Source organism: Cebus imitator, unplaced genomic scaffold (genome assembly GCF_001604975.1).
Source record: "Cebus imitator isolate Cc_AM_T3 unplaced genomic scaffold, Cebus_imitator-1.0 Scaffold51, whole genome shotgun sequence".
Classification (NCBI taxonomy): Eukaryota; Metazoa; Chordata; class Mammalia; order Primates; family Cebidae; genus Cebus; species Cebus imitator.
Window position 1 is genome coordinate 5,738,208 of NW_016107366.1, and position 15,093 is coordinate 5,753,300.

The window sequence follows — 15,093 nt, forward strand, 5'->3', positions numbered from 1 at the left end:
GCAACCTCCGCCTCCTGGGTTCAGGCAATTCTCCTGCCTCAGCCTCCTGAGTAGCTGGGATTACAGGCACGCGCCACCATGCCCAGCTAATTTTTTGTCTTTTTAGTAGAGACGGGGTTTCACCATGTTGACCAGGATGGTCTCGATTTCTTGACCTCGTGATCCACCCGCCTCGGCCTCCCAAAGTGCTGGGATTACAGGCTTGAGCCACCGCGCCCGGCCATCAATCTTTTTCTTTAGGATTTTTGCATGTTGTGACATGCTTTTGATGTTGGGAATTTCACAGATGTCAGTTTTTTTTTCCTCTTTAAATGACTAATTAATTGTCCCAACAGCATTTATTGTCTACTTCATCTTTTCCTACTAGTTTAAAATATGTTATACATAGAACTTTAAAATTTTTGTATAGTCAAACTTACCAATTCATCCTTTATGACTTTTTTTTTTTTGGTGTTACTGATAAAAAGGATAAGTTCAGTTCCATTTTTCTGTGTCATGCCCTCTCTTACCTTCCACCATGAAATGACCCTTGCTACATGTTGGCACCATGCTCTTGGAATTCCCAGCCTCCAGAACTGTGAGCCAAATAAACTTCTGTTCATTTCAAATTATCCAGTGTATGGTAGTCTGTTACAGCAGCAATGAACTAAGATACATCTGGAGTTCAGACAGTAATCATGCCTGTTTTCTTTCTGTGCACTTGTACCATATATATATATGTATATTTTAAATATATATATATTAATATATTTATAATATATATAAATATATATATTTAAAAATATATAATATATATATTAAAAATATATATATATATAATATATATATTTTAATGGAGTCTCACTCTGTCACCAGCCACTCTTGTATTATATTATATTGCCTCAGCATAGTAGTTTTCAACATTTTAAAAATTGAGATTCACTGTAAGAATATATTGTGGCCAGGTTCAGTGGCTCATGCCTGTAATCCCAGCACTTTGAAAGGCCGAGGCAGGCAGATCATCTGAGGCCAGGAGTTTGAAACCAACCTTCCCAACATGGTGAACCTCGTTTCTACTAAGAATACAAAAATTAGTCGGGCGTGGTGACATGGGCTTGTAATCCCAGCTACTCTGGAGGCTGAGGCAGGAGAATTGCTTGAACCTGGGATGTAGAGGTTGTGGTGAGCCGAGATTATGCCATTGCACTCCAGCCTGGGTGACAGAAGAAAAAAAAAAAATATATATATATATATATATACACACACACACACACATATATATACATTTTGCTCAATGAGTATATATACATATGTTTATATAAAGTTGAAACAAAAATTTCACAAAATAATATTTATGGCAGAGATTTTTACTCCTTACAACTTCCAAGAAGCCTCCTTAAATGGAGGTTTCCATTTTCCCTTTCCTCTCCTTTCTTTTACTTGCTGACTGAAATGTGGGCATGATTGCTTGAGCTAAAATTGCACTTTGAAGCAGTCTGAGTGAGGACTTTCTGGAATCAAGCCACTTGATGCTTAGTCTGACTACATTTGAAGTTTAACATGAAAAATTAATTTGTTGTTTTGTGTTTTACTGTTACTCCTAGCCAAAGTTAATGCTTACAAATACATCTTCTATAGAGTTTATGTCAATTTACACCTCCACCAATAATATATGAGCACTATTTCTCCACGGCTTCACCGTAGGTATGTTGTCAACTTTTGGATTTTGATAATCTTGAAAGTGAGAAATAATAGCTTTTAATTTGCATTTCTCTTATCACGCGTCAGGTTAAACAGCTTTCAGTATGTGGAAGGGTCATCCATTATATTTCTTTTTCTGTTCTTTGAAGTAACTTTAGATGGATTAAATTTAACAGAATTTAATTGGGCAAATAATGATTTGTGAATTGGGGAGCCCCTTGAAGCAGAATAGGTTTAGAAAGACTCCAGTGCTGTCACGTGGCCAGAAAGGATTTATGGACAGAAAAAGGAAAGCAATGTACAGAAAATAGAAGTGAAGCACAAAAACAGTTGGATTGGTTATAGTTTGGCATTTGACTTATTTGAATATTGAACAGTTGGTTGTCTATGAATGGCTACAATATGGCTTCTGTGATTGGCTGAGATTTGGCTACTTGTTACAAAACTCAGTTATAGCCTGTTTACATGTCCAGTTAAGTTACAGTTCAATATGTACAGAAAAACCTTTAGGCTGAACTTAGGAGGAAGCAGCTTTAGGCTAAATTTAATTTAACAATTCCTACCTTGTGGTCAACCTCTTTACCTCTTAGACAACTTCTCAATTTTGAGAGGTTGACCAAAATTTTAGGCATTGATGTCACTCTGTCACCATTGTAATGTTCTTACTTGGTTTCAAATCCCACTGAGAGATAGTAGAATAGTGGGCTTTGTAAGATGAGAACAAGGACTTCAGCTTCATGTTACTTTTTTTTTTTTGAGAGAGTCTCACTCTGTCATCCTGGCTAGAGTGCAGTGGCTCAATATTGGCCCACTGCAACCTCCACCTCCTGGATTCAAGTCAATTATCCTGCCTCAGCCTCAAGTAGCTGAGATTACAGGCATCTGCCACTATATCTGGCTAATTTTTGTATTCTTAGTAGAGACAGGGTTTTGCCAGGTTGGCCAGACTGGTCTTGAACTACTGACCTCAGGTGATCCACCTGCCTTGGCCTCCCAAAGTGCTGGATTACAGGCATGAGCCACTGCACATGGCCACTTTTTTATAAGGGCTATAGCAGAGGGGCTCTCCTTGTGTTGGAATCTTGTTTTCACGAGAAAACAAAACCTAATCTATTTTAGGATCTATTTGTTTTCTTAAAGTTTTAGTTTAATTCTGTTGTATTTAGTATGAGTGACTTCATTTTGGTTTGGTCTGATCTGTTGGGACCTAGTAAGTGAGCTCAGTCCTTAACAATGGCCTCCCATAATTTTATTAAAAAATTTCTCCTTTTAGTCAGGTTCTCACTTAGGTGAGACCATAATTTAGGACTTTAGTACCATTCTCAGTTTTACCATCATTTTGGGTTTCTGGCTTCAGCATGCAATTCATAGGTTATGGCACCTTCACGGTCACACTTTTTTTGAGTTTTTGTCATTCTAGTTAGAGTGGGCTGACATGGTTTGGCTGTGTCCCCACCCAAATCTCACCTTGAATGGTAATAATCCCCATGTGTCAAGGGCGGGGCCAGCTAGAGATAAATGAATCATGGGGACAGTTTCTCCCACACTGTTCTTATGGTAGTGAATAAGTCTCACTAGAGCCGATGGTTTAAATGGGAGATCCCCTCCATAAGCTCTCTTGCCTGCTGCCATGTAAACTGAGACTTTGCTCCTCATTTGCCTTCTGCCATGCTTTTCAGGCCTCCTCAGCCATGTGAAACTGTGAGTCAATTAAAACTCTTTCCTTTATAAATTACCTAGTCTCATGTATTTCTTCACAGCAGTGTGAGAACAGACTAATATAGGACCCATTTGACATTCTATGCATGGCTGTAAGAGAATTTTAAAAAGTCTGTTGTGCAACCATGGCCTTTGTAGTAGAATCTGCTGTAATGTCTATTAGGAGGGATAAATGTTTAATCACTGTCTCATTTACTCTGAATCGTGTTAAAAAAGACCTAGCAAATGATGTCCATCCAAAAGAGTAAAGGTCTCCTGGCAATGTTCTCTTTAACCTATGATGCAAGCTAAGAGGAGTGGACCATATTTTATTTTTGATTAATTATAAAGCAACAAATGTATCTTAAAATATTTTGCTTATGTTGGTACTTTATCTTTTATTTATCAATGCATGATGTTGTCCATGTATAAGTTTATAAGGTTGCTTATAAAACCCTCTACAAATAAAAGTATACTCCATGAGTGCACATAAGAGACCCATTTTCTGGTTTTATTGTGGGTTTTTCCTTTAAGACAGGGTTTTGCTCTGTTGCCCAGGCTGGAGTGCAGTGGTGTGATTATAGCACACTGTAGCCTCAAACTCCTGAGCTCAAGTGATCTTCTTGCCTCAGCCTCCTAAGTAGATAGGAATATAGGTGGATGCCACCAAGTCCATCAAATTATTTTTTATATATTTGGAATGGGGGAGTCAACCCATAATTTGACTACAAACAGTGTCTCACTGTGTTGCCCAGGCTGGTTTTCAACTCCTGGCCTCAAGCAATCCTCCTGCCTTGGCCTCCCAAGGTACTGGGATTACTGACATTAGCCACTGCACCCAGCCTAGTTTTATTGTTCATAGAGGTGTGAGCAAGGAAAAAGTTGACAGGTAAGAGCTTCATGATAGAGAAGCCTTGATCATTAATCTGTCATCTTGGGAAAGCTGTCCAGATTTAGGATGTTGTCTGTTTCTGAGGAGAAACTTTGCTGGTTAGCTTCGCCTTAAGGTGTCTAATGGGTATATAGTTCCCAGAGTGGGAAGAGGCCTTTCTGAGTTGTGAGATTACAAACCCAAGTTTCAAGCTTCCAAAGTTTTGCTGCAGTGTGAGTGGCAAGGACAGTCTTTCTCTGATCATTTTCGGAAGACCTGATCTCTGGGTTTTAGATCATGAAGGGTTAGATTGTCTTCAGCCCATGGAGCATGAAAAGCTTTTTTTACTTGATGAAAATACACTTGGGCATTGTGTTAGGCTGTCCTTGTGTTGCTATAAAGGAAAGGAATAGCTGAAACTGGATTATTTACAAAGAAAAGAGGTTTAATTGACTCATGGTTCTGCAGGGTGTACAGGAGGTATGGTGCCAGCATCAGCTTCTGGTGAGGGCGTCAGGAGTCTTATAGTCATGGTGATAGGCAAAGGCGGAGCAGACATTGCATGGCAAGAGTTGGAGCAAGCAGGGGTGTTGTCAAACACTTTTAAGCAACCAGATATTGCATGAACTCACATATCACCAAAGGGGTGGTGCAAAACCATTCATGAGGGATCCACCCCCATGATCCAAATACTTTCCACCAGGCCTACCTCCAACACTGGAAATTACATTTTAACATGAGAATTGGGGGGGAAAAATATCCAAACCATATTAGGCATAATGCATTTGTATTAGTCCATTTGCATTACTATAACAGAATACTTGAGACTGGGTGATTTTTAAAGAAAGGTAGTTTAATTGGCTCATGGTTCTGCAGGCTATACAAGCATGATGCCAGTATCTGCTTGGCTTCTGCTGAGGACCTCAGAAAACTTACAGTCAAGGAAGGCAAAGTGGGAAGCCAGGGTATTACAAGGCAACAGAGGGAGCAAGGGAGAACAAGGTGAGAGGGAGGTCCCAGACTTTTAAACAATCGGGTTGCATGTGAACTAACTAAGCAAGAACTCACTTATCACCAAGGAGATGGTGCTAACAATTCATGAGATCCACCCCCATGATCCAATCACCTTGCACCAGGACCGACATCCAACATTGGGAATCATATTTCAACATGAGATTTGGAGGGTCCAAATATCCAAACCAAATGAGCATTAAAGACTTGTAGCGTTTAGTTATGTCAGACTTTAGAAACAGAAGATATTTGAAGTTTTACTATTAAAAGTCTATGCCTTTTAGTGACTACTGTAAAAGAGGTCAACTTATGTTTTCACTGGGAGTAGATCTGATTGTCATTAATCTGTAATATCTTTGACCAAGGAAATCTAGTCAAGTCAGTTAGTTTGTCTAATGTTATTGTATCTGTAATACCTTATTTAACTGTTTTACAACTTGTCCAGTGAAACAAGTATCTTTTTTGCTGGGAATTTCTTCAGGAATGTCCCAGAAGGGAAACACATTAAAAAAATAACCTTCTATCTATTGTTATAACATCAGCCCCCTTGCATGGGAGATCTTTTATATCACCAGAAAAGATGCATTGAAAATGATGAGTAAAATTCCACTATAACTCTTTAAATGGCCCATCAGGTAGAAAAAAAAGTACCTGAAATTTTGATTGTCTTTCCAGGATTATGAATTTGAGAAACCAAATATTGGTCATAAATAATTTTGGTGATTTAGAATAGTCACCATGCCAATATATATTCTTTGGTTTTTTTTGAGACAGAGTCTCACTCTGTTGCACAGGCTGGAGTACAGTGGTGCAATCTGGGCTCACTGTAACTTCTGCCTTCCTGGTTCAAGTGATTCTCCTGCCTGAGTAGCTGGGATTACACATGCATGCCACCATGCCCGGCTAATTTTTGTATTTTTAGTAGAGATGGGGTTCCACCATGTTGGTCAGGCTGGTCTGGAACTCCTGACTTCGTGATTCACCCACCTCAGCCTCCCAAAGTGCTGGGATTACAGGCGTGAGCCACCATGCCCAGCTGCCAATATATTTTCTATTTGGATCATCTTATTTCTTTCTTGAAGAGTCATGGAAAATGCACAGCTTTTTTTGTTTGTTTTTTGGTTTTTTCTTAGTAGAGATGGGATTTCACCATGTTGATCAGGCTGGTCTCAAACTCCTAACCTTGTGATCCACCCGCCTCAGCCTCCCAAAGTGCTGGGATTACAGGTGTGCCACCGTGCCCAGCCTGGAATGCACAGCTTTTAATAATGAAAGCTTTAGGGACTCAGGAATATCTAGGCAGCCATCTAGGTTCTGAATCTATGCTTAACACTGGATTTACATCTTCTCAAATTCTAATTTTGTTTCTCTAGTTCAGGTGCCTACCACTGTTTATTAGATGGGTTATCATAGGTGATTTGATGTGGATCATGGAGTTCATTCAAATTGCATTTCTAAACAATTTCAGTACCAGCTGCTTTAGTGTGAAAATCTGGCAAAGTATTTTTTTGGTATTCAACTAATTTTTGTCCTGCTTGGGTTATCAGTTTTTAAACCAGTCAGTCTCTTTCTTAGAGTTTTTGGAAATTCTTACCTAGTCCAAATGATCTGATTCCAAAGTCATCAAAAAACTATTTAAGTGAGTTTGTCAGTGTCCTTTTGATCTTTTCCAAGAACTGCTTTGAAGACACAATACACTAGAATTTTATTTGCTTGTAAAGAGTTTTTAGAAACTCTTTCAGAATTAAGTAATTAACTAACTGTGAAAATGACTTCAAATGGTTGTAAAGACACAACTGACAAAGAAATTTGGTTATTTCTGTGGCCTATAATAATTTAACATAATAATCATGACTGATAACATATCAAGACATATCAGAATGTTAGGAATCTCATATAATTTTGGAACATATATTAACATATCTATTAAAACATAACTTGAAGAAGGTTAAACATTATTCTTTATTTCACAATACTTTTCACATAATTTAACATATCAAATAAACTGTTTATCTCTTTTTTGGATATTGTATGAGCCCTCTGTAGCAACTCAAAGTTAGTTGGAGGTCAAAAAGACTTAATTTCTAATTCAAAATTTGATTTTGAGAAACATCAAATAGGTCAAAGGTTTAAAACAATCCAAATAGGATCACAAGTCACTGTAAAATAATATTCATGTAGTCAAAATGATAAAAGGTTTGAAAAGCAAAAAACATTTTTTGAGAGGAGATTCAGTTTTCCAAACAATCAACAGACCAAAGAAACAGCATAAGACAGACTATTTCTTTCTTTTTCTCTTCTTGTCTTTTTTTGTTATTTACTTAAAAGATGCACAAAAATTTTTACCATTTATTAATACTACATGAACATTTTTGTTTAAAAGAGAAACCCATATTTTACTTTTTTATTTGTATATTATAAATAGGAAAGCTAATTTTACTAAAACCTTATAAACCAAATTATCTGATCTCAGACATCTTTTGACTACACAAGACTTTTATAAACCTTTTATAACATATTGCAATTAATTTTTTTACTTCATTTTTATTTAGCTTTAACAATATCTTTCAATTTTTAAAATTTGAAATAATCTTTAAGTAACTTCTAAATGAGATGAAATTATCTTTTTCTTATTAAACACACATTTTTATGTCTCTTTATTATTTCAATAGCTTTAGGGGTACAAGTGGTTTTTGGGTACATAGATAAATTGTACAGTGGTGAAGTCTGGGCTTTCGTAGTGCCCATCATCCAAGGCCATTTTCATGTTTTTACCGAGTTTTTCACTAAAATTCCATCTATCTTTTCCATTATTATTATTATTATTATTATTATTATTATTGAGATAGAGTCTTGCTGTGTCACCCAGGCTGGAGGGCAGTGGCATGATCATGGTTCACTGTAGCCTCAACCTCCCAGGCTAAAGCAATCCTCCCACCTCAGCTTCTGGAGTAGCTGGAGCTACAGGCACATGCCACCACACCTGGGCTAATTTTTGTATGTTTTGTAGAGACAGGGTTTTGCCATGTTGCTCAGGCTGGTCTTGAATTCTTGGGCTCAAGCAATCCTCCCACCTAAGCCTCCCAAAGTGCTGGGATTACAGGCATGAACCACCATGCCCAGCCCTTGATTTTCGGTACACACTTTGTATACAGAATGAGTATACTCTTAGTAACCTTCATTTCTTTTACTTTTCCTTCCAACTTTCCTCATTTTAGAGGGTACATGTTCAGTTTTGTTACAGGGGTAAATTGCATGTTATTGGGGTTTGGGGTAGAAATAATTTTGTCAACCAAGTAGTGAGCATGGTGCCCAGTAGGTAGTTTTCCAATCTCCTACCTTCCACTTTCTAGTAAGCCTCAGTGTCTATTGCTCCCCTTTTTGTATTCACATGTACTCAATGTTTATCTCCTACTTATAAGTGAGTACATGCAGGATTCAGTTTTCTGTTCCTGCATTAATTTGCTTAGGATAATGGCCTCCAGCTGCATCCATGTTATTGAAAAGAATATGATTTCATTATTTTTTATGAATGCATAGTATTTCATAGTGTATATGTATCACATTTTCTTTATTCAATCCACTGTTGATGGGCATGTCTTTGTTATTGTAAACAATACTGTGATGAACATATGTGTTTATGTATCACTTTGGTAGAGTAATTTATTTTCCTTTGGGTATATACCCAGTGATAAGGTTGCTGGGTTGAATGACAGCTGTATTTTAAGTTCTTTGAGATATCTCCAAACTGCTTTCCATAGTGGCTGAACTATTTACATTTCCATCAGCAATGTATAAGCACTCTCTTTTTTCCACAACCTCATCAGCATCTGTTATTTTTTTACTTTGTAGTAGCCATTCTGATTGATGTGAGATGTGATCTCATTATGGTTTTGATTTGGATTTCTCTAATGATTATTGATGTTGGTCATGTGTATGTCTTCTTTTTGGAATTCCTAATTTCTTTTTTTTTTTTTTTTGTGAAGTCTTGCTCTGTTGCCCAGGCTGGAGTGCAGTGGTGTGATCTCGGCTCACTGCAACCTCTGCCTTTCAGGTTGAAGCGATTCTTCTGCCTCAGCCTCTTGAATATCTAGGACTACAGATGCATGCCACCACACCCAGCTAATTTTTGTATTTTTATTAGAGACAGGGTTTCACAATATTGGTCAGGCTGGTCTTGAACTTCTGACCTCATGATCCGCCTGCCTCAGCCTCCTAAAGTTCTGGGATTACAGGCATGAACCACCATGTCTGGCCTGGGAAAATCTTATAATCAAGTTTTTAAAACATTTTTTCTCTGGCATTAAAAGTCTCAGTAGGAGTCCAAAATCATACGATAATTCATTTGTTTTATTTTCTGGTACTTTTATGGATTTGTATTTTAAATTTACATCTTTGAAGGTGATATGTGAAGTGAAGGTGATATGTGAAGTATGGATCCAAATTTATCTTTTTCCAAATGGCTCCCTATTTGTGCAAACCAGTTATCTTTATATCACTGATATGAGATGTTGCATTTCTAATGAGGTAAACGTATTTATTTGGGTCAATTTCTAGACTTTGTATTTTGTTTCATTGGTTTGTCTATTCAAATGTCAAATTATTGATGTTTTATAATATTTTTCTATATCTAACTTCACTGAGTCTCTTTTCAAAGTTTTCTTGGATAGTCTTGCTTGTTTAATTTTTTATATACAAGTCTAGGAAAAAACCCTGTTAATACGTTTATTGGAATCTCATTCAATTTACTAGTTAATTAAGAGAGAATTGATATCTATAGGATGCTGAATATTCTAATCCAGTCCTAGGATTTTTATCTGCTTTGATTGCTATTTTAAATGGGGCCTCTTTTTCCATCCTATCTCCTAAATAGTTATTGTTTATATATGTGAAGAATACTGTACTGATTTCCAAATGTTAATTTTTACCTCCTTGCCCTTTCTGATTTCTTTTTGTTTATAGTAAGCTTTCCGTTGATTTTTTTTGGATATACAATGATATCTGCAAATGGAGATAATTTAACTTCCCCATTTCTAATCCTTATGTCTTAGACTGATTTTGTGGTGTAATGGTGGTTGTACTCCTAGCCTTGCCTATCTTTTCCTTCCTGTCTTTTTTCTAAGCCTGAACTGGCAGCCTCCCTGGCCGTTCTCTGTTATTCAATACACTTTCAATAAATTTCTTTTCACATAATGTCAGAACTGATTTCCTGTTACTTTATCTAAGAAGCCTGATTAAAAGTTGATTTTGCACAAATAGTGACCAATGCTGCATTATCAATAGTGATAACTGTTGCCATTTATTGAAGGGCTATTGAGGCAGTGTGCCAAGTCATTTGTATATATAATATCAATCAATTCCTAGAGAATGTGCCTCTGGTTATACGATCAAGTTTGAACTCATCATTTCAGCTTCTTCAAAGAGACTGCTTTTTGTGTTAGCAGTAGCTCTAAAATGTAAGGTAAGAGTCAGTTTAATATGTGTATGCTTTTATTGTTTGCTTTAACATTATAAAATCAATTTTTATTAGGTTAAGAGTGTTTCAGATTTTTTTTTTTTTTTAAGCAGTGATACCTTATTCCCAAAGCAAATCCTGGAAGCCCAGAATGAAACACATTTTAAAGGGACACTGCAAAGGTTAGGTAGATTACATAGGAGGAAGCTACTTAACCCAGAATATCGTGTTGCATCTGAGCATAGACAAAAAGGAGTTGTTTGGATGATGAAATGTAGACATTTCTGGACACAGATCTTGGTGGCTCTTATGGGTTGAATTGCGTCCTACAATAGGATATGTTGAAGTTCTAACCCCAGTACCTCAGAAGGTGACCTTATTTAGAAATAAGGTCTTTAGAGAGGTGATCAAGTTAAAATGAGGTATTTAGGGCAGCCCCTATGACTGGAGTTCTGATAAAAAGAGTAAATTTGAACACAAACAGGTATGCACAGGGAAGACAATGTGAAGACAGAGAAGGAATGTCTACAAGGAATGTCTAAAGCTACCAGAAGCTAGGAGAGATGTATAGAACAGATTCTTTCTCAGAATCCTCAGAAGGAACCAATCCTGCTGATACCCTGATTTCACATTCCATGGTCTTCAGAACTGAGACCTAACAAATTTCTGTTATTTAAGCTACCCAGTCTGTGGTACTTTGTTATGTTTGCAGAAACTAAACACAGCACCTATGTGGCCAATTGGACAGAATTTTGGAAGTGGAGTGTCCTACACATTCCATAATGTAGGTTCATTGTAAATAATGTTTATCTGACATGGGTTAAGGACCTTGAGGCTTGTTATTTATCAAATCAAAGACCTCTTCAGGCTCAGGAAGTGAACAATCCTTATAATTGTTGAGTTCATCACTTAGAGTTGGAAAAGCTGATTTTTATGTACAAACACTTTTTATGTCTTAAACCAGAGAGTAAACTAGTAACTTGTTCATAAGTATTTTGTTTGGCCTACACAGTGTTTCAAAAATAGGGAGAAAAATGTACTTGCCAATATTTAAAGATCAGATTTCTTATAAACATTTCTGGATGCTATGGTTTGAATGTCTCCTCCAAAACTCATTTTGAAATGTAATTGCCATTCTTACAGTGCAAAGTGGAACCTTTAAGTGGTGATTAGGTTATGAGGGCTCTGCCCTCATGAATAGATTAATTGTTACTGTGGGAGTGGGTTAGTTATCCCTGGTGTATAGGGTGACAAATAGGATGAATTAGGCCTGATTTGTTCTCTCTGTCTCTAGAGCTCACTTCTGCCTTCTGCCCTTCTGTCTGACCTTCGCCAGATGCTGATGCCATACTCTTGGACTTCCCAGCTCCAGAGCCATGAGCCAAATCGACTTCTGTTCATTGTAAACTACTCAGTCTGTGGTATTCTGTAATAGCAGCAGAGAATGGACGTAAACACCAGAGTTCTGGTTTTGCTTGAAAAAGGAAAAGATCTGCATTTCCTCATGACAACAGTTGGCATTGCTGAAGATCTGCTGCTTCCTTTAGTTAGGCCAAGAGTAATTCTGTCAGCTACACAGCCACCAAGCCCACTTACCTGGCTGAGTCTAAAAACCCCTTCCTGCAGCAAAGTAGGGAAATAATAAAAGCTAGTGATTGCTCATCACCACGATGTAACAGGTGCTTCCTAGACATTTAGTCAACAAATATTTATTGTGGGCCTACTAGATACCAGACACTGCTCTAGCTACTTGGAATATACCAGGGAATAAAACAAATGACCCATGTAAAACTTACATATTAAAGTGGATGAAGGACAGAGTCAAATAATAATTATGATAAGTAAGCAAATCACCTGGTATATTAGAAGGTGATAAATCCCCCCCCAAAAAAAGGTAGAGTAGAGAAGGGGAATTCCAAGTCTTGGGAGAAGGTAAGTTGTAATTTTAAATGAGGTGGTCAGGGTAGGCCTTCCTGAGAAGATATTTGAGTGGACTCAAGGGAGGAGAGGGAGTTAGTCATACAAACTTACTGGGCAAGAGTGTTTCAGGGAGACAGAAAGGCTAAAGGAAGGGTCCAAAGGCAGGAGTGTGCGGTGTTACTGGTGTTTGACAAAGGCAAGAAGCAAGTGTGACTGGAGCAGAGTGAAAAAGGGGAGAGTGGACAGAGGAGAGCTCAGAGGGTAAGGGGCTGTGCCAGAATATGAAAGAGCTTGAGAACTGATTTGGTTTGAGTATCTGTCCCCACTCAACTCTCATGTTGAGTTGTAATCCCCAATGCTGGAGGTGGGACCTGGTGGGATATGCTTGGATCATGGGAATGGATCCCTCATGGCTTGGTGCTTTTATAGTGATAGTGAGCTCTCATGAGATCTGGCTATTTAAAAGTGCATGGCACCTCTCTCTCTGTCCCTTTCTCTCTTGCTTGCTCCTGCTTTCAACATGTGACATGCCTGTTTCCACTTCACCTTCTGCTATGATTGAAAGCTCACTGAGATTTCACCAAAAGCAAGCAGATGCCAACATTATGCTTCCTGTAAAGACAGCAGAACCATGAGTGAATTAAACCTCTTTTCTTTATAAATTACCCAGTCTCAGGCATTTCTTTACAGTCATGATGGAACAGCCTAACACAAGGCCCTAATGACTCTGGCTTTTACTGTAAATGAAATACAAGCCATTAAAGTGTTTTGAGCAAAAGAATGATCTGATCTAATTTAGATGTTGAAATAATTACACAGCTGCTCTGCAGACAGCAGACTGTAGGGGGAAAAGGGACAATGAGGGAAGAAGAGAGATGTGTTTGGAGGCTTTCTGCAGTGATCAAGAAGTGGCTTGGACCAGAATGGTAGCAGGGGAGACGTGTTAACTGGTGAAAGTTAGGATGTCTTTAAAGGTAGAGTCAATCTCCAGATGGATTAGATGTGAGGTGTGAAAGAAAGAGGCCAAACCAAAATCCCAAAGGTTTCAGCTTGAGAAACTGCAAGGATGACTTACTATTTGAGAGGAATAAGCTGTAGGAAGAGTAGATTTCAAGGGGAAAATCAGGAGTTCTGTTTTGGACAAGTTGACCTTGAACTGTATATTGGATATCTGCAGGAAATATTGAATAAACTGTTAGATACAAGTTTGGAGTTCTGGGGACTTGTCTAGTTGGCAATAAATCTTTCCTCTTCTGATCTAGTCTCATAGCTTTAAATAGAATATAATGCTATATATTGCCAATGACTCCCAAATATTTATGGTTATGGTAGATTCTAGACAGATGGTGATGTGCCTATTGCCAGCAAAAGGAGGGCAGGGTTTCTAGCGCTGCCTCTTTATCTCCGATTATGGAACAGGCATGGTTTTAGTTCCAATGCTGGGGTCTCCCTGGATTCATTCCTTTGAATTCCTACCCAATATAATGAGGGTCAATATCTTCGCCAGTTTACTAAGTCTTCTATCTGGTAAGGTGTATAGACCAATTCGAATCAAGGTCCTTAGTCCTTACCTGGGGCTCTTTCTTCCATGCCGTCATGCCAATCTTTGTCAAGACTATTTTTCAAAGGCTCATTCTCCTTGCTTCCTTATCTCTTTTCTAGGAATTTTAGTTTATTTCTTTACTTCAGAAATTAATTTCTCACTTCATTTTAGTAGCAGGAACGTTAGTGCTGAGAAACTGAAATATTAGGAAGAATCATTGACCAAGACTTCCAGGCTCTAGATTCTAGGTGTGTCTTGCTGTGATTAAGGAAACCCTATCTACTCCATCATAGCCCAGTTTAACGTCCCCAGGAATTCCATCTTCTGCAGTCTCAAACTTTTCCCTTTTTCAATTCAGTGCAACTTATACTCTTCTCTGAAAGTGGCTCCAGGTCTGAAGAACCGTGGTCTTGGGGGGAAGAGAAAAGGCATGCTCAGCTGTAACCAGGCCCACCTCCCCTAAGTTGCTGGCCCATGAAGTTATGGGGTGGACTCAAGCGCCACGCTTTGTCCCGGGACCTAGCGCTGTCCTCCCTCCGGTTCCCAAAAAGTGGGGGTCTTCCGGCGCCGTCCCCTCCCCTGTGGGCGGGGCCTACAGCTCCCGCTCCAACCTCCCCGGCTGCGCGCGGCTGCGGGCTGCGGTCACGTGAGCACAGCAGGGCGGGGGAGGGGCCTTGATTTCCGGGCGGCGGAAGGAGACGCGGCCGCGTGAGGACGAGGTTATTTGAAAACACGCTCCGGCAGCAAGCGCGTGAGGCCGGCAGTGCACGCTGTCGCCCTGTGGGCTTTTGCTCGCTGGATTTTCTCCTCGGGCCCCGAGTCCCGGCCGCGCCGGGTCCTCAGGTGAGCGGCCGCCGCCAGTCGAACTGGGTTCTCCCGGGGCTCAGGACGGAGCGTGGTGGGGCCCAAGCGGGC

The 15,093-nt window shown here is 38.9% G+C and overlaps 1 protein-coding gene and 1 long non-coding RNA gene across 5 annotated transcripts in view; one reads left to right on the plus strand and one right to left on the minus strand.

Moving 5' to 3' along the window:
* Window positions 1-1,095: 1,095 nt before the first annotated feature.
* Window positions 1,096-14,774, minus strand: LOC119471123. The gene is made up of 3 exons (XR_005200121.1): window positions 14,207-14,774; window positions 13,711-13,806; window positions 1,096-1,192 (listed from the first exon to the last, which is right to left on the minus strand). It is a non-coding gene; the product is annotated as an uncharacterized LOC119471123 (long non-coding RNA).
* A 42-nt stretch (window positions 14,775-14,816) lies between these two features.
* Window positions 14,817-15,093, plus strand: part of TEX10 (testis expressed 10) — a 49,452-nt gene continuing 49,175 nt past the window's right edge. For 2 of the 4 annotated variants that reach the window (XM_017527799.1, XM_017527801.1), the window contains exon 1: window positions 14,817-15,021. The gene's annotated coding sequence lies outside the window, so the exon portion shown is untranslated. The remainder of the gene's footprint in view (window positions 15,022-15,093) is intronic. The other 2 variants (XM_017527800.2, XM_017527802.2) reach the window with 2 other exon arrangements.